Genomic DNA, 24,792 nt, shown 5'->3' with positions numbered 1-24,792 from the left:
ACTGGAAGTGGCCAGTCGACACTCGCTGCGAAATTGCAATTCATCGATTTTCAAACGATTCGTCAGAACACATCATCTAATCGCTATGAAATTAAAATTCACCAACGTCGAACACCTGTCGTGAAAATGTGCTTCCAAAACATACTCTCGCCTTTTTGCACGCTTCTTTTGATTTCTTTGTGTTCTCCGCTTTTGCATTGATCCCCGCTCTTGCTTGCTCGTGCTCGTTTGGTGTGCGTACGGCAGTTTCCGATATACAAAATATGAGGAAAGTATTAAGTTTTGATAATAAAGTAAACGCTGTTTTTCTCCCGAATAAATTCACGGCAAGTTTTCGAACGAACAAAGTTTCCCAATCAATTGTGCCAAACACAAGTTTTTATCCATAACATTCACAATGTTTGTATACGTGAAATAAACCAATCGCATCTTTGCATCGATTTCAAAGCAAGCAAAATGATTTGCGAATAAAAAAAAATTGGCAAATTTATTCATACGAACACTGCGTTTCTCTCATATTCGAACTTTTTTATGCTGTTGTTGTTCTTGTCTTTTAGAAAAAGTGAGTTCGTCAAATGCAGTATCATTGCTTCAATGAATTTGATCGCTTTTTCTATTTCGTGTGCACTGTTTCGTGCTACACATCAATACGACTGCAATGTAGATTGCGATGTTCAGAATTTAGCGCTTATGTACAGCAAACGAATACGGTTGACTGTGGGAGTGCCATGGAGAGAGAGAGAGAGAAAACGTGTGCGAAATTTAATCCAAAATGGAAGGAAACGAAATTACACATACAAGTGTGAACATGACACCCATAAAATTCGTGCATCTATTGGTATTTATCGCGTAGCGAGCGTAAAAACAATTTTGATATGATAACAGCCCCATCATCATCTTGCTATCTCTTTCCCGCTCTCGTTCTCGATTAGAGAAAAGGTTTTGTAATACTTTCTCTTGGCTTTTAAAATCAAATGTAATTTCTGCTTGGAAAGACTCGTCTTAGTGACTATATGATGTGTGTGTGTGTGTGTAATACACACTGTGTATTGCTTTGTATCAAGAGAATCACATTTTTGACGTATATCACTCGCTTAAATCGCGAACTGTTCTCTGGATTCAATGAGACAATCCCGTTTCATAGCGTTTTAATAATTTGTCACGGCAACGTTAAACGTTTTGGGTAAAACTAGAAAATTAACCATTTCAAATCTGCCACTCATGTGATGCAAAGCGATAAAATGAAGAGAAGAAATGGTTCGAGTGGGTGGTTGTGATTTTCGGGTCATGTTATCGGCATGGTGTGTATTGTTCGCATATGATTCGACGAAACTTCGTTGAAAATGAATCCTTGGTGCCCTTGATAGCGGTACCGTTCGCTTTCTCTCTCTCGCTCTCTTTCTCTCCATATTATTTGCACTTTCAGTTGCACTTAGATACAGACACACAATTTTTGTGTTTTTTTTTTAAAGCTAAAACAGAAACATTGTGTGCGAACGGCAAACAGTTGGTGAAGAAAGTTTGAAACCCAGCAAACTTCTCTCAAATTACTCTTTCAATGATAAAGAAAATGGTTTAAGGGCACGAGGATTGAATAAGTTCATAATTTTCGCTGAATGGGACGAATGGGTTCGAATCAGGACGAACGACGCCCGACACTAGGCAAATTAAATTTTATTCATACATCAATCAAAATCTCAACAAATGCAAAAACTCACGCATATAAAAATGAAGAGAGGGAAAGAGAGAGAGAGAGAGAGAGAGAGAGAGAGAGAGAGAGAGAGCATATCAAAAGACGAAGACGAATCGAGAGACGAGCACATACACACGCACACACACACGCACAGCATTGGAGTGTCGCTTGCAAGAAATAGAGAGGGGGAGATAGAGCTATTTTTATGGGGGCCGTGCGTCGCAGTAAGAGGAGATGGATTTGCTAAATGCAAATAAGAAAAGAAACTCGAATTAGATTATTATACTTTTGGTTAGATGTGAGCGTGCCCTAGCGATCCTCTTCCATATTCGGCAAACGTATCCTCGGCTCCTGTAAAGAAAATACACGCACACACACTATGTGTGTATACATGAAAAAAAGAAAGATACAGAAGAGAGAAGCGAAAAAAAACAACACTGTATAAAATCATACAAAATGACCTTTGAAAAGCATTTACAAGTTATAAACAACAAATAAAGGGTCCAAATGACTCAACAAACACAATAAACTGATAAACGAATCCAAAGCGGCTAACGCACAAAAGAAAACACAGACACAACGGACAATTTATCGCATAAATGGTTGCAGTCGGTACACGATATGGCCATTGTTTGTGAATAATAAGTATTGCTGTAGGTCGGACCCATTTGACAATGGTGTGCTTGATTTTTCTGGCGTGAGCGCGCACGCCATCACTGAATCGTTGCTCCACTGCTGCTGCTTCTGCTGCTGCTTCTGCTGCCTCCGGAGTTAATTTTGATTGGGACTCAAGTAAATCGGGAGCGATAAAATTATGTATAATTTTGCTGTTATTTCCATTTTTTTATTGTAACGCTTTTTTCTCACACTCCGTCGCCTTCTCCTTTCATTCGTTCAATTGTTCAACGGGCCGATGCCATTGCCTTTTCCCATTGTGCCAATGCCATTGCTGCCGTTTGTTACCATCGTTGTTGGTGTTGGCCGTCGGTGCGTCTGTGATACTTGCGTGTTTTACGTGCATATACAAAGTTCTCTTCTGTTCTTGCTCCCTTTTTCTCTCACTCTCTCTCTCTCTCTGTGTGTGTGTGTCAATGGGGCTCCGTGATATGTTTTTGGCGTTGCTTTCAGCGGTTGGATTGTCGGTTAATATTGTTGTGATTTAACGACGCACGATTTGACATGTTTCGTTTTTTTTGTTCGTTGTACCAACCAGATAATCTCAACGCATTCAATTTTCTGGCCGACACTCTGGCCTTGCTCTTTCTTTTTCTCTGTTTATTTGTGTTGGCCTTTTTTTATTATCTTTTTACGAAAATTCTCTGTGAAACATTTTCGAGTAATGCGATTTATGTAGTCTTCTTTGTTTCATTGTCTCTGTCTCTGTCTCCATCACATTCACATTGACATTGAGATTGTGGCGCACGCAACATAAAGAACGGCCAATGCATCCATTGTTGGCTCGGTCGGTCGGTCGATCGTTCCCTCGAATCAGAATCATATTTTATCGAATCCAATTGTATGGTTGTTTGAATTTGTGGTGTTTCTATTGAATGGACCCGTCCAAAGTGAAGTCATTTTATTTTTCCTTATGCACACGGTATGATGAATTTTTGCGATAAAATTAAGCAACCGCATTGCCATTTGTATATTGTCCAATTTCCATTTGCCGAACCCTGGGCAAGCTTTATGACAAACAGTAACAAAAAAAAATTATTCTTTATTTATGGCAGATGACATAAATTTCCTCCGAATCGCAAACCATTTTCTGTTTTCTGATTCATTTCGATTAGATGCTTTTCCATTGAAATCGGTTTTATTTGTCGCATCCTGACGCGACTGATGGGAACGGCTTTTTTTTCGTAATACTTTCATCGGTTACTTCGAATGACATGCCCGTCATTTAGATAATCAAGCCGAGAAAAGTTATTAGATTTGAGCTAATTAACCAAATGGATGGATTGCACGGAGAAATATTTCGCGGAAATCGTATTCAATCTTCGAACCGTAATGGTAAATCAATCAAATATTCATAATAAACCCAAATGAATGTTGGCAATAAATTTAATCTCTGATTTGTTCGCATAGTACGCTGACTTAGCGTAAGTTCACAACATTTCATTCTTTAGAAATTGCACGAAAAACAGTCTTTTCAAGTGCACATTTGTAGTCCTATTTAAATTCAGATCCGTCGATTAAACGCATAAATTTTTTTGCATTGTGATTTAGGTGCAATTTTCAAGAAAATCATCTTATTAAATGATTTATTCGGAAAAAAAATGTTTCAATTGCATAATTCGATCGTGCACACGGTTTGAAAGTAGCAAAAAGCAGAGCCGTTGCATTGAAAGCAATTTCAGTGGCGGCAATGGCAATGGCGATGATCTATTGAATCCATGAGAGAGTGTGTGAGAGGAGGGGGTGGGGGCTAAGGCAAGTGAAAAAGTGACAAAATGTGAAAGTATTTATGGCATTCAAACACAGATAACAAATTTTTCAGTTGAATGAACGCATTTGTTGGTGTGAAAATGGACAGTGTCGTTTGTTCTTTTATTCGCCGTATTCCCTATTCGGTTCGATTCTTTGTTCTGGATTGGCTTTTTTTTCGGTTCGGTCACTGTTTGGATGTGTGTGTGTGTAACTTATCTTTCTTTATTCTTTTCGTGGTGAACTGTGTCGTGTGCTTTTTCCACTTAAAAATGATTTGCTAGTCATTTTATTTGGTGATGGGCGACGGTTTGTTGAAATCGATTGCTCGGTTCGGTTGAGGCCATTTTTCTCTTTGTCGAGCGCTGTAATCCGTGCTCAGCCAGGCCGTTCTCACTCTGTATCGCTCTCTTCTTTCGCTTGTCCACCGTCAACACACCGCCACCGTCGCCACCACCACACAAATCTCAACAAACACACACACACAGCCATAAAAAGCGCACGCATTTCAAGCAGCCAACGAATGGATTTTGATCACATTCTATGAGACGATAAATTGCCCATGATATGAATCACGGACATTTCAAATTTCCAAAGCTTCATCACAAATATTCTCTTTTTTATCCCTCTGTGTTCATTCTTTTTTTTCTTTTACTATTACTTCAGTTTGCCCTTTTATTCTATGGTTCGCTCGTTCGATTTGTCTCTTTTGCAGCATTATATTCGTCCATTCAAATAATCAGAATCTTTTTCGAGTAATCGTGTTGCATTTTTGATTTCGTTGTGTGTTCTATTTTTTTCTGTTGTCTTCAGATGTTTGTCGGAAGGATATGCCGTCATCTCTCAGTTTGTGGCGAAAAAAAAATAGACACACACACGCACGCTATCATAACCTCAGCATGAATTTGAGTTTGTATTTTACACAGTGAACATATCCTAATGCCAACATTAAATAATAATGCAAAGAAGTGAGGTTGGAGTAAGCGCACTCCACAACGACAGCAAGTGAGCATTTTATAGCGCAAAATGTAGAATCTATTTGCTTCCTTTTTCATCTTCTTCCTCTTTTTGAAAACATACCTACCTTTGTTGTATAAAGTAGAATTTAAACAGCAACAGACGTACGATACGAACATACATTTCAATTCGTTGATTTGATGTGATTTAAATGGGAATCGGGGGAAGGTTATTTGCATTTCGTTTTAGTGCCTCATTAGCTACAAAGTAAGTTGCGAGAATCGTACTTTGCTGAAATTAGCTGATGATACATATACAGACGATGCGTAAAAATTTGAAACGCAAACAGTGGCATAATTAAACCGATGAACGGAATTCATTTCCGATTAATTGAGCGTTCTACTGTGACTGATGACTTAACGAATGATGAGCGAGAGGGAGATATACATACACACAAACAGATAGAGAGAGAGAATACAAATGGTAGAATTGCACAGAGAAATCCATGAAAGCAGCAAACGCAAATGATTTAAATACACAAATTTGTTTTCCGTTTAAATGGGTTTTCTACTGCTATTAAAACTGACAAACGAAAATGTATCCAAACCGTTAGAGAGATAGAGAGGGAGGAAGAGATGGGTGGGGTGAGAAAAGAGATTAACGGCGATGCTTAAGAGGCAAATGTTGATATTTCGTTGATTGAGCAGTTTTCGATGAAACTCTCACAGACAGAGTCAAAATGTGGGCTGCATATGTGCGCATTCGGGATGGAATGAAGCGCCCCTTTTGTGTATCAACGCAACTTCTTTCATTTTGGGCTATCAACTCACACAACATTTGTTTCTCCTCTGCTAGATTGAACTGTATTGACTGAAGTATTTGCACGTGTGCAATAATCAGACAGTGAGACGTTCATTTCGTACCATTTTTCTCTCTCTTCTTTTTTTTTGCCCATCAAGGTCATAAATTTTGCTGACAATACCACTTAAAATTATCATATCCTTTGGAAATGGAAAAATAATCGTATCCGTAGACATCAAAAATAATGGAAAACGAAAGAAACATCAAATGCATAATCCACGAAAAAATTCCATGGAAAGAACCAAACAACGAAATCTCGACGAAGACAGTGGAGAAAAAATTGGAAAGTAAAAACTCTCTATAATCGGAACAGAGGAGATAAAAAAAACACCCAACCCAAACTGATAGATTTAGAGTTGATGCGAAGTGGACGCGTGATATCTAGACCATGGCGCATATCGAGCACCATCCATCGCAAATTGATTTTGTCAAAACACACACACACACACGGACGACCGACGATTACACTCGGTGAAATCAAAACGACTGGCCACATCTGCCTGCCGAATACCATGCTTAGCTACATATATACATAAACATAAATATAAACCAATGATGGCTCAATCGAACGCAACTGAACTGAAATCTTTGACGATAAGACAAGTAAATCGAAGTGAGATGAACTGCAGCAACATCATTTATTAGCAGAATTCACACCATTGAATCAGATTACCCAGTTTTGATGGCGACGCCAGCTTTAAAATATATTTCAATTGAGCATCCATTGATTGCCTTGGTCAGTTGGCAACAGCCAATTTGTGTGGAAAATAATCTTGCGTTACGTTTTCGAGCCGTGAGTGTCTCAAGTAGTTTTTGCTAAATGTATTTACATCGCAGCAACAGCAACAGCAGCAGTAGCAGTAACTGCAAAACCCATTCAAGTTAATTTAGTCAACAATTTCTCTGCCGTCGCAAATACGACATGAAATGGTAGGCACAGTGTACACACAACGGGCAACCGGTACTCGTAATCTCTCAAGTATTCAAACTCAAATCATCTCCAAGTAAAATAAACAAACAGAAACGTTGGAATACCGATGAAAATGAGATATATGTGTGTATGAGTGTGTGTTAGAGCTGGATGGAACGAGCCAAAGTGGGCCTATGAAGTGGTCAGATGCAAACGTTGTACGACAACAGGCGAATTAAAGTCTAATTTGAGACACCGTAAACTAGAGCGGCAGCATTAACAACAACAACAACAACGACAATCAAGCAATGAGCGACTCGAACATTTGCACAAACATCACATCGAAATCGATAACAAGGGACAACTAGGTGGAATGTAACGAAAGGGACAGTCGAAAAATAACATTACCGAAATTAAGTAAACACACAAAAAGAGCCAACCGACCAAAATTGCGCATCGATTCCGGGAAGTAATGTCTCTCATTCTCTTTCACCTACCAATTCCTCTATCTCCATTTCCCTTTCTTCTCTCTGTCGGCATCTCGTCCACTTAAATGTTCGTTATCATAAAAATCCATTTAGTTAAATGTTTTTATGGTAACAAAGTCCATTTAAAATTAATTACGGTTACTTCTATCAAAAATGTGTGCTTCATTGTCGCTTCGGTTTTTTGGCCAGTAGCATTTTCCACACAGCAAGAGAAGAAGAAGAAAAAGCACGAGGCACATTGAATGACAAATACACCGGACAAGTGAAGTGGAGAGACAAAGAATGAGAAATTCATCTACTAACCAGGCAATTATAAATAGAACGACATATTCAAATGAAGCATCGAAAATGGCTGGGAAATTTAACCGTCGTTGTTGTTGTTGTTGTCGGCCACAATGCGACATAACTCCGGCAACTTTGAACAACCAAAATCGCAAACAATTATATTGTGTTGTATTATGACTGCGACATGCAGACTGAGATTATAGACTGATACAATCATTTTGTTCATAATTTTTTTTTTTTTATGTCTTCGCTATGATCACAATGTGTGCACCCGTTTCGGTAATCCGCCACCACCATCTCGTGCACACATACACAATCGCACACTTTTTTCCCTTGGCTTTTTTCAACACACACACTTTTTCGACGCCGCGGCCGCGTTATCGTTAAATCGATTCCCTTGATATTAAAAGCTTACGGCTAATCCAGAGTGTCGAGACCAAATTGACATAAAAAAAACGAAGTGGAAGATGCAAATAATATTGTTCAGACTGTGTATGCATGACTGAGTGTTGTGTGTGAATTTCATCCAGCGAAATAAAACGATGGAGTAGCTCGAATGATGAACAGAATCAGAAGAAGAAGAAGAAGAAGAAGAAGAAGGAGGAGAAATAGCGTAAGTAACGAAAAGGATATCCTGAATATATAAAGACGATGTATCTCACAAGTGACTGTGCTCATTCGCCAAAAATACGGTGAACAACATTGAACCGAATAGAAAGACACCATCACCATTTTTCTATGGCAGTTTGGTGGACTTGGCGCTACGGCAACAATGGCAAATGGAAAGGAAAAACATGAAATTTGCCAAGAAATAGTCAGGAAATATCCAAAGACGGCCATTCATATCGATTGTCTCAATCATTATTACTATTATTGTTATTAAAATTCCAAATATCGAAACATTTTCAATAACGAAAAATGCTCCGATTCATATATATACACACAAAATTCCAAATCCTTTATGGTGGACACACGCACACACATTTCTACTAGAGACGGAAAAAAAATGAAGAGAATTGGCAAACGAGATAATATTGCGATTGTCTGGCTGAGAGAGGAAGAGAGAGTGGGAGAAAAACAAAACTTATCGAAAGACGAAAATTTTGTCTCCTACTCAACCGTGAACTTGGCACTTTTCTTGTTTCGCCGAAAAAACGTATATATTTTCAATTGCAAGAGAGAAAATGGGCAATGGCACACAAAAAGAAAACACACACACACACACACAAACACAGCGTGAGAGCGCACCCGTAATCAATATTAAGATACACGAATTCAGTTAAGCAAAGAGTTGATTTTGCTCAAATGACGTACTTAAAACAAGAAACTTTCTTCCATGGTCGCTGTCGTCATTTTCATTTCGTCGTCGTCGTCGTCTGCTGCTCGCATTTGGTTTGTGTTTCAATGAAATTCATTTTCCATGCGGTTTGATTACCTTTTTCTTTTTTAGTTTTCAAGTGGTTCCATTTCGTTCGTTTTTACTTCTTTGTTGAACTGACGCGTCATCATTAGAGCAGGCCAATGATGGTTGGCTGTCAATCGACCAACTGTGCACAGCCTGCACACACACAAAATCTTCCTCAGAAATCATCGCCCAGCAATCACACGATGACAATATTTACGTATTCACGATTATGGCAACAAAAATGGGCCAATAGAATGCCTAATCTGACATTAGGAATGATTTATCCCAATTTTATTGCATCATTTGCGCGTATGTGACGACATAATAAAATAAGCACGATATTATTACGGGTGATGAATATGTGCGACGGCCGCAATAATCATAGCATGTAAATGCTCAAACCAACAACGAACCCGAGAAGAAAAAAAATTGTATGACACGAAACGAAATGCAGTTGATTGTTAAGTTCAAAAGAGCAAGTAATTCGGTGTGCGTCAAAGTGACTATAGTCAAAAAGAAGTCGTTTTTATTTTTTTCACATTGAGGATTATTTGTGTGCCGCACGCACTACAGACAATACAATTTCACTCTGAGTCTCACATTTCACACACAAGCACATTCCAATGTATACAAAGGATAGCGAGAAAAATAGCGGAAAGGATAGCATGCTGGAAAGAGAGATGGAAAAAAAAGCACCAGATCATCAATCGCATGTACCAACGATGATGCTTATAATTCACCGACCCAGATGAAGACTTCCACTTAGTGATCGATTCGCATTTTCGTTGCAAAATACACGCCACATACACGCACATACCTACATTGATGATGATGTTGGGTTATTACATACTGATAGAGATGCTTCTCATACGATCCGACTTTTGGATGAATCGAAGTTTTTACGATGCATCCAGCAAAAAAAAAACCACCCATACCATACCATTCGTTGCACAAGCAATCTAGAGATTGAGAGGGAATGTGTGGAGGATGAAAAAAGAGAGCTTTTTTGTGTCATTCTAATATCTATCGTGATGCCATCGAATGAAGAAACATCAGTACGTTGTGTGTCTGTTTGTGTGTGGGTGTCAATGTTGCTTTTCCCTACTGCTGCTGCTGCTGTTGTTTTACTCTCCGACTATTAGTCGGGGTTGCCACAAACTCATTCAATTTAGCATCGAACATTTTTGGGTCACACGCTCAGACACATCAAGCTAACACCAAAAAATTGAAAGATATTTAATGTTCAATACATGAGTTTTGTTCGGGAGGCTGCAACATTGACTTCTTTCCATACTAATTTGACGTTTGTCAGTGGTGAACGATTTTACAGCGCCATCTGCACATATTTGACTATTCAAAGTGAACTAGCTGTCATCAGTATCGATGAGTTATCGATGCTCAATTTTGGGTCATAAACGGCACATTTGAAATTTTCAATGTACCGTTTACGACCCAAAATAAATTGAGCATCGATGACTCAACGATACTGATGACAGCTAGTTCACATTGAATAGTCAAATATGTGCAGATGGCGCTTTTTGTGTTTGAAGCGCAACGTTGCAGCTGCCCGGTTTTGTTCGTTGTATTTTTGCTTGTGTATTGCTCGGGGTGTTTCACTCTCAACTCCCTCACTTGGAATGACTGTATGTTGGATTTTACCCGTTGCAAGGCTGTGCCACTGTTGAAACTATTTTTTTTTATTGCAATGTAATGCATTCGCTTCTTGGTTATTCGCCATCGCTATCTTTTCCCTCCGTCTGAATTCACTTTGATTTTGTGTCCCTTTTTCTATGTTATACTGCGGTATGCGAATTCTATTGGCATGTTTTTTTATTCTCGTATGTGTGTAAGAGCTGCTCGTTGACGATAAGTGTAATACGTGATCGAATGTTGGTTTTATTCAGTGTCATTCAGTTACCATGATGAAGATAAAGTAAGATTTCACAGCCAATTACATGAACTTCAAAACAATCAAAGTGCATTGAAAAAAAAAATGTTGAATTCATGTAGTTTTTTCCTATTTCCAATTCCGCCTTGAATGCAGAGCATAACTGCAGTTTTAGCCAGCGTACACACATATGGAGAAAGTGTACAAACGAGTGAAATAAAAATTATGTAAAACAAAGGCGCATTGTAAAGCGATTCTTCTGTTTTTTTCCCTCTGTTTTGTTGTTTCTTAATGGATAGCAGCAGATAAATGGGGGAAAAAATATGAAAAGAAATCAGATCAAAAGAATGAGGAAAAAGTTCACGCGCTCATGATAAATGCTTAAGTGCAGCTGGAAAGACACGAGGAAAACTCATATGCACAAAAATTATGAACATAGCTTCAAATGAGGGCATTTGAAATTTCATTTCTCTCTTTCTCTCTCTCTCTCTCTCTCTCTCTCTCTCTCTCACACACATTTCGTACGATGCAACGGGATTCAGAACAATGAACGAAAATGAAAGGGCCTGAATTATGTGTTTATGTTGAAAACGCGGGGAGACGCAACATCAGACTCACACACACACCACTTTTTTTTATGGTAAAGCGCGCAACCGTTACATAAATTCGATCAACTGAATGAAATATGTGTGCATTTCTATGTTGAGTGTGTACCTCTGTATGTGTGTGGAAAAGAGAGAGAGAGAGAGAGAGAGAGAGAGAGAGAGAGAGAGAGAGAGAGAGAGAGAGAGAGAGAGAGAGAGAGAGAGAGAGAGATGAGGCTGAAACGAGCACGCTATGCATAAACGAGTATTCGGGTGCACGCGTCGCCATTCAAATGAAAACCGAATGAGAAACACCGTAAATCTCTGGTTATTGTGCTACGTAAATGGCTAAACTCGGTGCGATAATAAAAACATTTAGTGTTGCCAATGAAGTTTATTATCCGTTTCCGATTTTTCGTCAAATGATTTTCTCTAGTCGTTTGGTGGTGACGGTGGTGGCAAAGGCAATGATCGCAAACAGTTTTCCAACATTCGCGCATACACATTGCTTTTACTTTTCCTTCAAAAACAAATACCAATTTGAAAACGTGCGAATGTCATCATCGAGTAAAGGAGAACGAGCGAAAGTGAGAGAACAAACAAACAAATCGAATGGGCAAACCGACCGACCGACCGACCGACCAAACGAACGAGTGAACCGAATAAACGAATATACCGTAGTATCCTATGTTGTATGTCTAGTTGATAATATTATGAATGGAAAATCGCGCGATGGGTATAAGCCACGCAGCATATGCAAAGATTCGCACACACAAACACAGAATTGCACATGAAAATGCCCCCCTCTAACTCTGGCATCCACATACAATGCACACCATTTACATAATGAGCAATGTGTTATTATTATGTGTAGCATAACAGAAACAGCGGCCAACCCGAAGCCGATCCGATTCGAGCGGGAGATGCACAAGGACGTTGTTACCATATCAACATCAAATATCGGGAAGCAATGCGAGTGAAACAATTCCGCAGTTTATTTTCGTTTCGCATAATTGAAATCAATAGAATAGCCATGTCTTGTTATCCCTTGGTGCGTGCTTTTTCGCTATTGTTGTTCCTTCCTCTCTCTCTCTCTCTCTCTCTCTCTCTCTCTCTCTCTCTCTAGCTTTCATTCTTCTCTTCGTTGTATTTTTTTCACTTTTATTTGCATTCACTCCATTGAACCGCCTTAATATTATGGCCTCTCGTAACACAAATAAACCCCCGACGACCAAAACGATATATATATATGTATATGTATATGTATAAACATACACAGTGAAAACAAAAATTGTAAGTGCATGGCAACGTAATGGAGCTACTTCAGTTTTCTTTACCATATTTGTTTTTTCGGTTCTCCGCTCATTGTCATCGATGCTCGGTCGATTCGGCCGCAGTTTGTCTTATGGTTAAATATTTTTACATCCATACGTAGGAGTATAATATGAATGATAGAGAGAGAGAGAGAGAGCAAGAGTGCTGAGCCGTTTTATGATGCGACAAAGGGCATGGCAAAAATAAAAGTGCGAGTGGCAGCGAGAAGCCGATGAAGAAAAAACAATAAAAAAAAGATGGTAAGTTGACTGCGAACCACGTCTAAACCAAATCCTTACTCCATCCATTCAGCCAAAGACTCTCTCTCTCTCTCTCTCAGTCGCTCCCCATGCGTATATACACGCGTCCATATAAGAATTGTCAATGGCAAACAAAGCACATCTGGCGCATTGCGATCGCGAAAACAAATGTTCATCAAAATAACAGACATCTATTTGTATTTGTGTCTATATCATTTCCGTGAATGTATACGATTGATTAATGGTCATTTTGCTCTGTTGAAGTGATGATGCGCAAGACAACCGATACGACGGGAGCAAGAAAAAAAAAGAGCGGGAAACAAAGAGAGTGAGCGATGAAGAGCGAGAGAGAGAGATAGATAGACGAAGAATAACAGTGAGAGGAAAAACGTGCTCTCGCCAAGTCTATAACTTTTCGCTCAATTTTTCTAAACAATTGCTCACATACTGCGTCGGCAAGCAAATTTAATTGATTCTCAAGCTCTCGCATACTTAATGGCACTTCATTTGCATGTGTCATATATTGTGTGTATTTTGGCTCGCCGCCAATTCGATATCAAAATCAGATCACGAAAATTGCGTAAACACACAACAGTCGCTATGTCTTGTTTGCTTGCAGAATGGGTGTCTATTAGGACAGCTGTAGGATGCATCTAAAGCGGTACACTAACAATAACATTTACTGTAAAGTGTTATTCGTTCAATTCTCCTCAGTTTTACTCATGGGTTTGAACGCATACGCCGAAAGAAAATGAACGGAGTTTACTCATGTGCGAGTGGCCATTCGAATATATTGCCGATACACATGATGACCGATGGCGCTATAGATTTGAAAGTTATAAATCAACACTACAGATGTGCTTACGGATGTATTATTATGTATCAGTATGTGTATAAGTTTTGTGCGGCCGTGCGCACGGCTCAGTTGAATTTCGGTTGGTGCGGGTCGGGTCGGTTCGCGTTGGAATTTTTCTCAAAACACATAAGCTTTAATTAGATATCAACTATTTATACGGCCCATGCAAACCAATTTACGTTTATAAATTTCGCTGCAAACAAGTGCAATTTTCCGTCGGTGCAAATGAGCTTTTGGTAAGCATGTATACAATACAATACAATTTTATACAATACAAGTGCAGAAGCTTTTGACCTACGGATGCAATTTGATTTTGGTGGAATTTGTATCAATAATTCAGCTCGATTCGTGAGGGGCTCAAACTAGAGTGAGAGCTTTGCATAAGCTAAACATCGCCATGGATTATGGTAGCACATATTACTGCAGCTGACACATATTCCATGCATCGAACCCAAACCTATGTTGCTGTTTTTATTCCATGGTTTTTGGTTCCGGTTTGGCTTGGCTTGGCTTGGTTTGACTTGGCTTGGCTTGTTTCGGTTCGGCTCAAGAGGAATCCAATTCCAGTTGGTGGTGTTGGTTTTTTTTTCATTCACTCTATCGCGGTCAAAATATTGCATGCTCATTGCTCATTGTTTTACAATGACACCTTTGATCTCGTCCCGTATTTCAGGATTAAAGAAGATTACTTAATGCATCTCAATGATTAATCTATGATATTACATCCCAACTTCTGGATTGCATTATGATTTTACCAACCCAAATAATTCACAAATACATATAAGAAAACACTGTCGGCAAATGCATTACGAAGAAGAGAAGAAATAAATATACACACACAACACCATACAAAGCAAAACGATACAATATCAATTAAGTCAATATTTCTTATTTTTAGTATTCTATTATGGCCTTATTTTTGCCACCATGAACATTTCATGTGATAAAGCAACGAAATGAAGTCAATAAATTGTGCCGTTCGGGGGCCGTACAATGAATGAAAATGTCAAAGAAAAATCATTGTGTTTGTCTCTTGTGTGTATGTGTGTATGTGATGATGTGTTCACCCTGTAGGTCATATGATTCGGTAATTTGTGAGTGCCAGTTTTTATGATTACTTGAGCCGACAGCCAGATGTTTGGTTTTGGCTATTTTCGGATTGTGTGTGTGTGTAATACATTTTTGTGTAGGCATTTTCTCCGTTTCCTTTCAATTTCATCAAGCTCATGATGAAATGAATTCGGCACGAAAAATGCTTTAACACCAGACACCTCTCGTACTCTCATTCTATCCTTCTCTATTTCGCTTTCTCTTCGTTTCGATTAATGTTATGCCATTCTTGTTTTGATGCCGTATATTATTACATTGCCGAAGCGAAATATAATATAAACATTTCATCGTTCAATTCCGTTTTCATTTCATATTTATTGTAGCAATCGTTAGTATGTAGAATAGCCATTGTCGTGTATGCTCTCTTTGAATGAGAAAGAGAAAAAGAGAATGAATGGATATGTGTGTGTGTGTGTGTGTGAGAGAGAGAGATGGAGAGAAACGAGCTGGGAATACCGGAACCCATAGACTGAATACAACTTCCACGAACATACAATCCCAAAAAAACCATCACACACGATTTCAATATGCATTGCTCTTTGCTCATTTTAACGCTAGCTCGCTTTATTTCCCAAATACGAAATCGCAAACAAATACACTTCATAATACTCGTTTGTGCGTAAATGGAATGGCTAAGTGTACTCCGTACAGCAGGCAGTGGAGGATATATATGCGAAAAGTAGTTATCGTGCATCTCAGCAACCAAAAGCCCAGAGAATAGAAAATACACTGAACGCACACACACACACACACATACATTCACACATACACACACACACACACCGAGCGAGAAACACAAACACTCACGTCGACTTTATATCTATCTCAATCTATATTCTATTTGGTCATAAAAAAGCGAAACGAAATGAAATACGAAAGCTCATTTGTATCTTCAAACTTGATTGCGCGCACGATTTCTCATCATATGTGATGCTCACGGTAAACGATGCTATGCTATAAACTCACTGTTGAAACGAAAAAATCCCCATGCTGCTTCTACTGCCGCCTCTCATGCACACAATGTATGGTATAGTTTTGTGTATTAAGTGAAAACAGTAAGTGCGCTCCTCTTGATTTCCGTCAAAAGAGAGCGAGAAAGATACTAAGCGAGCAATAGAGACAGAAAATCAACGAACTTTCGCTATGAAAAGGAATGTGTGTAGATTTTTATTTGGTTTTATTTATTCATGTGTTTATGACCGAGCACAAAGCTACTATACATCAATTGTAACTGCAATCGGGTATGGTGATGTGTGCGCGCGTACTCCTTTGCTGTCGCTGCTGCTGCTACTGTTGATGCTACCGCTTTGAGATAGAGATACCTTTGGTTCGTGCGCGTGAACCGCCATAACTCTCTTTCTCTCTCTCACTCAACACACAGTGGTGTTCGGTTCCATTTACAGAGAAAAGCTCATTGGCAAAAGAAGAGAAGTGAACAAAAAAATTAGGCACGTTTGCCAAAAAGAAACCGAATTCACGCCACTTATAATGTGCACATTCAATTCGATGTACGCTCGACACTTCTGCCTTACATACGAACACACAGCAGCAACATATCCGCACAGTACTCACTCACCCACACTCTCAATCCCGGAATTCAACACGGAATCGGCATCGCGTGTTCCAAGAAATGAAAATGTCACCATTGGACTTGTGAGAGACACATCCGTATTTTTCTATTTTAATTTCAGATAGGATTTTTGGCTTTTGGCATACGGTTCAAGCGAATGAGGCAAAAGAGAGGAGAGAGCACATCGCACATGCACACACACACATACACCGCTCGTGACACCTATTTGAAAATGTATCATCGCAATGGCGGTTTGTAACTTTTGACTCGAATTCAAGTTGCAATAGCGACAACAACAGCAACAACAACACAACACTGGAAAGAGGAACAAGAAGAAATGAGAACGACGAAAAAAGCACGAGTGAAGCGAAGTAAAAGGGAGATCAAGCAAATAGATAGAAATTTCAATAAATTTTCTCTCTAGCACCGGCGTCATGGTTTTGCGTTGTTCGAAGAGACGCAACAACACACATATGTATTCATTTTGGGGAAGGTCCTATGGCAATCAATTGGCTGAAATCAGAAAAAATTCTTAAGAAAAGTCTATTTACCGTCGTCGTCGTTGTCGTTGGGCAACTGAGAAAAAAGAAAATGTAAAAGGAACGCAAGTTTGATCGCATGAAAGCTATGCGACTCTAGAGATTTATTGCCGAGACAAACACACACATCCAAAAAAGGAGACGTTCATTGAAATTTTGGTTTTGAAATCATGGAAGAAAACGGCGAATATTCTTGTATCACATCAACTTCCAATTTCTCACAGAGCAAAGAAAAACAAGACCGCAGAGCAAAATCTTATGGGGAACTGGAAACATGTTTCCAATCCATGTTTCCTAGTGTGACTGCACCCTTATACACTTATAATGTATTAGTTGTTGAACAGTCAAGCTATTGCATACTAGTAGCGCCTCTAGTGAGTTTCGCAAAGATTTACCGAGAATAACAGCGACAGCATTCAAAACAGATTATAACGAAATATCATTCGTGTCTGTGTGCGTGTGGTTTGTTGTGTCGGTATTGGTGTGCTATGCTGCACTATGTCGGTTTTCGCGCGAGTTACTGAAGGTGGCGGTACTAATTCATTTGTACGAAAACTTCAACATTTATAATGAAGTGATTCCTGCATCGCTTCGCTCCGCTCTGCGTTCTTGAGTTTTAAGTTACGTATTCTATTTTGTTGTTTCACAACAAACTATTTTTTGGTGCACTGCATGAAATGTATTTCATCAAAGTAACTTTGAAGTAATATATTTATTTGCAACAAAGTAAAGAAAAAAACTCAGTTATTTCAAAAATGAATTACAAGATTTTCGTTTTAATTCTTTTTTGAAATATACTGCCTTTGGTTTAAATCTAGGGGCTTCATTCGAATTTTAAAACAGTGAATTTTTGTGAATATTTTTGAATATTATAGATATTTTCTTATAGAATTTTCGAAAATATTGTGAATATACGTGAATAAATTTAGATTTAAAAAAAATCCAAGATGGCGGCTGGTGAGAACGGCTGAACTGTCAAAATAAGAAACACCGAATATCTGTGAAAAGGAGTGAATATCTCCTAAAACATACCGAAATTAATGAATTTTTTCGATAAAAAAAATGATAGTTCCCCTTAGGTTTAAATTAGATAAATAATATGAGGATAGATCCAAAATCACTTTAATTCTGTTCAAGACCCAGAAAATACTGTACGAAAAAAGCTTGAAATAATGTTAATTTAAAAAAAAACATTTTATCATAAAAATTTGATTGGCGCTTCGAGATATTATGCACTTATTTGTCGTTACTGCCACTGTTTTAACCTTCAAACCGTGAAATGGGCACTGTGTGCCCAAAACCAACTTTGAATGTTTAAAACTTAATTATTTCTTATCATAAATTAATGAAATAACTATGGTTCGATTCGTTGAACATTTGGCTATAAAAATTAGGTTAACATACCCACATACGTGCACTAGCTTACCACATATGCGCGTAAACATGTGTGATGCGCTATACGTGAAATGGGTGCCTGAGTGCCCATATACATTTTTCGACAAATTGCGTATAAAATTTAATGTGGGAACTATGAAATATGCATCACTGGAAAGATCTTGAAAAGTACATGTAATTTGAGCTATAAAACATCAAAATCGATCATCATTTTATCAAAATATGGCCATTTTATCAATTTTGGCCAAAAAATTCCAACGACCAAATATTGGCCAAATGCCGGCCTATTTTGAAGTTTTATATCAAAAATGGAATCTACTTTTCAAGACCTTTCTAGTGATATACATAACTTTTTGATCCAACCTGCCGTTCAAAATCTCAATTTTTGACGTCAAAATCGGCCATAGTGGAATTTGTAGGTACATGTTTTTGCCTTCATTTTTGTGAAGAGATCAACATTGCAATCTCCACTTTATTAAAAAAAAATTCCAAAAAACTTGCTGTTGTCTTTCATATTTCGATTTTTTATGACTTTTATCACATTTCAAAGTGATTTTCTTACTTTTCCGATCAATAAATACTGAAATATTTACATTTAAAAATAAAAATTCAAGAAAAAACTAACATTTCCCTTTAAAATGCATTATGGGCACTCAGGCACCGGTTTCACGAACAACGTTAGAAAATAGGTTTCACGGTTTGAAGGTTAAATTAAATAAAAAATATGAGCATAAAATTCAAATTCACCATAATTTGTTTCAGTAGTCAAAAAGTATTAAGACGAAAAAACAGCATATTAGTAGCTCTAAATTTCATGTAGTGCTAAAAAACGCAACAACTAACACGAATAAACGACACTGAATCCATTTTAAATACCTTACCAAATGATAATAAGAACATGAGCCATTCGACTTATTCTACTAATAATCAACATCAATGTGTACTGGCTTTTGCAATAATGGAGCCAAACGATTAAATAAAAAGAAAGCAAACCTGTTTCATCTTCTGAAATTTTTTCGCAAATAGTAAACAAGGATGATGCGTATGCGAACAAGCGTGTACGGTAAAAAGTCATGGCACAATCAAAATAACACGGCAGTAGGTCAGAAGCTAATGTGAGAGAGTAGTGCAATTTTGCGGAATGTGGAATAGCATGCAAGATGATGTGCGACCGTTGTAGTTTCGAAAGAAGGTACATACCCACACAAACAAAATGTACGGCATGCATATAAGAATGAGAGAAGCGAATGAAAAAAAAATTGTAGCTAAAAACCGAAATATAGAATGAAAAAGCCGTACAAAGACGATCGAAAGCAAGAGAGCGCGCGAGAGAGAGAGAGTAAGAAATAGAGATAGAGAAAAAAAAGAATTCAAACTTAAACCGAGTGGAAACAATAATGATACTTGATGCGCGGTCGTGTTATGCTATCTCTTTGTGTTTGCCTCGTACATTCAACCGTGAACGCATCGTATTTGACTACATTGAGTGAGAAATGCTTGGTGATGAATTGCTTGAGCCTGTCATTGATTGTGTGTATATGCGGAGGAGTCTGAATGAACTCAAAGGGAGCAGAAGAGACTGAACGTACGAGGCGGACGAGAGAGCGTGTACGGTTTAAAAATGGCATTCCGTTACTGTGTCTAAGCCGAAATGGATACGACGACAGCAGCAGCAGCAGCAGCAGCAGCAGGAGCAGGATCCATGCACTGCATGCGCTCCCGACATAAAAACAAGAAGTGATAGAGAGTTCGAGTGGCATTCATAGCACATGCCTTGGCATCATGTTGCACGGTATTGCCGTAGCACATTTTTCCCCTTTACAAATTTCCCTCTAGTGAACGATTAAGCGCTGCTTGCTAGCAGAAGCAGCAGCAGCAGCAGGAGCAGCAGCAGCAGTTTCTCCATTGCAGTCGCAACAATCGGATTCAACGATCGTCAATGATTCGGTATCTATACGATAACTTGCGTCGCATATTTTTCCAACAAATGCTATGTTCATCCACCGCAACATACCGAACCATATCGTTTTCGTTCAAATGAATGAAAAGTGCTGCTGTACTGTTGCCGCGAACGACGACAACGACGACGACGACGACGAACTATAGAGTGGAGTGGCATACACACCGAATTTTTTCGTTTACCCCGAGCTTCGAGGCAATCGGTACAGTTGGTTGTGCTACAGTACGTTTGGGAACTGGTGACAGTGCGAACGTTTTTTAGCCATTTTTCCGTCAAGTTGAACGAAAGAGCCGAAAGCACACAAATACCGAAAGTGCGGTTCGACTCTGCCATATTTTACTAAGCATCTTCATACACACAAATCAATCACAAAATCTCGTACGTAATTTTGATTAAGTGAAACGCATCGCATCATTGCGCCGGGAAGTTAAAGAATAAAAAAAGGATCGAATGAAAAATCAAGTGAGAAAAAAAATAAAGTGATTTTGCGAGAAATCAAATCGGCAAAACAAGTAAACAAGTGTGAAGTCAACGGAATAGAAAAAAAAGTAGAGTAGAGTACATTAGCTTCGGCGTGAGCTCTTCATTCAATAAATTGAATTACCAATTGAAGTTGTACTTCAATCGGACCTATTGTGGTCGATTTACAATGGATTTCGATGAGTCGTGTTCTCTATATGGTGTTCTCACGTTCCAAATGAATAAAGAAAAAATACAAAATTAAGTGAAGGTGGAAATAATCAAAACTTTTGCAATTTTTTTTTTCGCTGGACGGTTTTTTTTCCTTCTTCTCTTCCACTCGCGCTCGCTCTGTTGCTTTATTCGAATGTCGCCTCGTTTGGTAGCGCACAGTGTGAAAAATGGACTGAAAATTTAATTTCGCTTTTTTGTTGTGAGTGAAAGCGAGAGTCTGGTTCTTGCCTGCCAGGCAAGGCCGAAGAACTAAAGTCGGACAATCGAAGTGACAGTATGTTTCCAAGGGAATAAAAATAAATGACTGTTTTCGGAACGCAAAACCACCAGCAAAAATTTCTCTGTTGTATTTCGCCAACATCTAATGTTCCATCGGACACAAGGCATATACACAAATCGAATCAAAAAAGCAATTTCGCGAGCACACAACACATATTCGAACAATTGCTATTGACTCGGTGCTGGTGCCAGTGGTTGTGGTGATGCTTTTATCGGTGTCCTTCTGCAACAGCAGCAGCATTTGTGTATGTGCCAGCTATTGTGAATTTATTTTGGCTACAGAAAGTTTAAGTGACTCTTGGACCTGCAATGGCATGAGAAAATTTGCCGTGTGTTTCAACAACAACAACAAAAAAAGAACGAAAAATTCCCAGTACGAAAACCAGAACATTGAAACCAATAGATAAACACATTCGAAAAAAAAACCCAACAACATTTCAAACAAACACCTAATCACACACCCGAAAAAAGCCGATAAAAAAAACTATTGATTGAAATGTCAGTTGCAACTGAATACATGAGAACATTTAGTTTGACGAGAAAATGAATGAAAAAATAAACATTTGCTAAAAAAGTAGACAGTTTTGATTGGTTAGGGGACTGAGTTGAAAATACACCAACCGAAAAATAAAGTCGGCGAAAAAAAAGTAGCGCTGTGGAAAAACCGAGCAATCGACAATTGGGAAAAATATAAACTGCTTAGTTCAAATTGAGTGTGGAGCATCTCATCATAATCATTATCGTCATTGTTGTTGATATATTCATGGATCGTAAAATTGTTCAGAAAAACCTAACAGCGAAAAAACTTTTTACGAAACAAACAAATTAGGCAACTGGAGAGAGAGACAGAAAAAGCGAATAAAAAGGTCAAGTATCGCGCTCAGGCCCATTCTATCATCACTGCTAAGATAATTTGATAGAAAAGGCATAAAACATTGTTTGTTTGTGCGTGAGTGAGTGAGTGAGGGTTATTTTTTTTCTCTGCTCCCATAGATGTTGTTGTTATCGTTTCGATGTAAACATTGTGTATGCCCGAACTGGATTTTTATTCTCTTACATAAATAAACTGATGAGTTCAATTTCGAGTTAGCTCCGACCATAAGAACAAGAAGTAGAAAACAAATTGTGAATTAAAGAACTGAGCATGGCAAAGTGAAAAAATAAATAAAAAACATTTGCGCATAAAACGATCACCAACTACCAAACCGAATTATTCGTGTGCTCATCATTGTTGTATGTGGACTGCTTCGACGCAGCGTTTGTTACTTTGGCATTAAATTAAAGTAAAAATCCATTAAACTTCCTTGTTGTGTGTTTGTGTGCAAAGTGCCATATATTGAATTGAATGTACTGAAAGTACAAAGTGCGCGCTCCCCGCACACAAAGCACATCTCTGTAGCACTCGATTCTGGTCGCTTGTCCTTTTTGCACTTTCAATTTACCAATTTGAACGAACAAACTCTGGCAAAACAAAGGGAAAAACAACAACAACAACGTGCAACGGGAAAATTCAGAGAAGCAAACGTGGGGTGAGGTATAGAAAAAAAAAACCACGAACAAAAACAACAAGCCACCAAACGATGTAAAACAAGTCAAGAGCGTGAGCATAAAAAATGCATCCACAGCATATTTGAAAGACACACATAAAGACGGTCAAAAGAAGTATCATAATGTGGTTGTTTTTAGTTGAAAAAATGTGTGTACCTAATTCATTTGCTCGTTATTGTTTCCCTCGGTGAGATAAAGTGTGCGTGGGTTAAGAGTAAGGGAGCGAGTAAGAGAGAGAGAGAGAGAGAGAGAGAGAGAGAGAGAAAGAAAGAGAAAAAGAGTGCCATACACTCTCTAACTGCTGATTTCTTCTATATAGCTATGGTGCATGTGTAGCGAAGAGACATTGTGTCATGATTATGTTGTGTATGTGAATGTGAATGGTTGAACAGTGCACTTTAAAACTCGAATCAATTGAGAAAAATGAAGCGGGCTCCATAAGCAAAAGTGAGCGAGTGAGCGACAGAGGCAGCGAAAGTAATTGCATTGTAAGGAAGAACATACTAACTAACGGTATTCTTCTCTGCCAACAACAACGACTACGACGACGACGTCGACTCGGCTTGTATTTAACGTTTTGCACTTCATCACACATGCATATCATGGTTGCAGTGCGTTACTGATACATCTTGTGCACTCCACTTGTCATGGATTTTATATTGAAACGAGTCGAGCGAAGAAAAAAAAACAGCCAACGTCAGGCAAAAAGGAAACACTTGAAAAATTATGTGAATACAAAAAAGACATCCACTTTGTATAGCTGTGAATAAGTATACAAATCCCAACGACAAGTTCCGCGTCTCTCTCACTCCATTTTTTTCATTCATCTCTGAGGAGAAAAGTGCAAAGAAAAAGAAACGATACGCAGAAAATACACAAACAACAACAATTCCGTACGAAGGAAAACAGAAACTGGTTCAGCTTATAGGACGAAGAAGGACTAGTGCGTATCGTCAACCGTGTGTACGTTCTTCGGGATACAATATCAGTATCCGTATATCCATGAGTGCTAATGACGTGAGAACTTTGGATTTCCTGGCACACAGCTTTATTAACTCACACACACACAAACATACGCCGTGTTCTCGTCTTAATTTTCCATTTTGCATGAACGAATAAACTTGAACAATTCAGTAATTTTATCGAAAGTATAACCATAGAAACCGATGCTAAGTTGAATGAAATACCCTGTGCGAAAAGAAAAACAAAAGAATCACAATAAAGTAGCAGGAAAATTTCAAGAAAAAAAACCGAAAGAATGGAAAAATGAACTGAGAAAATCAACAACGAACAGTGATTGTTTATTCAGACGTAAAAAGTGTAGCAAATTTTTAAGTGAAATACAAAATTATCGGTAACGGCGTAATAAAAATCTATATACACACACAAGATATATCGCTCGAGACTGAAACAAAAAAAAAACGAAATCTATTGTGACAAATTAAGGTCATATTGAACGATAATAGAAAACTAGGATTTCGATTGAAACGTTTCTGTTTTTGATTTTCTGCTGTTGTCCAAAAAAAATCATCGACAAAAGCATAGAAGTAGCATCAACTGATTCGACTTATTGATCCGTTGAAAATTGAATTGGATGCTGGAGCAGATTGAACGAACAAACGAACGCACAAAGCTGGCCCATCCAACCATCATACCATACACATCAATGCACCATCTAATTCGTAAGTGTTGTTGAAACATTTTTATTGAAAATTAATGAATCCATTTCTGAATAATTGTGCGTTTGGCTCGTTGTCAAACGCAAATTCCACA

The 24,792-nt window shown here is 38.3% G+C and overlaps 2 protein-coding genes across 3 annotated transcripts in view; both read left to right on the top strand.

Annotated features, from left to right (window-relative positions):
* Positions 1-24,792, top strand: part of LOC129577646 (protein rogdi-like) — a 74,335-nt gene that overhangs the window by 21,175 nt on the left and 28,368 nt on the right. The window lies entirely within an intron of this gene.
* The window catches only part of LOC129577644 (leucine-rich repeat-containing protein 24-like), a 143,330-nt gene continuing 139,262 nt past the window's right edge, over positions 20,725-24,792 (top strand). For both annotated transcript variants that reach the window (XM_055465054.1, XM_055465055.1), the window contains exon 1: positions 20,725-24,701. The gene's annotated coding sequence lies outside the window, so the exon portion shown is untranslated. The remainder of the gene's footprint in view (positions 24,702-24,792) is intronic.

This window comes from Sitodiplosis mosellana, unplaced genomic scaffold (assembly GCF_009176505.1).
Source record: "Sitodiplosis mosellana isolate CC-2019 unplaced genomic scaffold, AAFC_SMos_1.0 Smas_scaffold_6197, whole genome shotgun sequence".
Lineage (NCBI taxonomy): Eukaryota > Metazoa > Arthropoda > Insecta > Diptera > Cecidomyiidae > Sitodiplosis > Sitodiplosis mosellana.
Note: the sequence above shows the minus strand (reverse complement) of the source record. Positions and strands in the feature narration are given on the sequence as shown.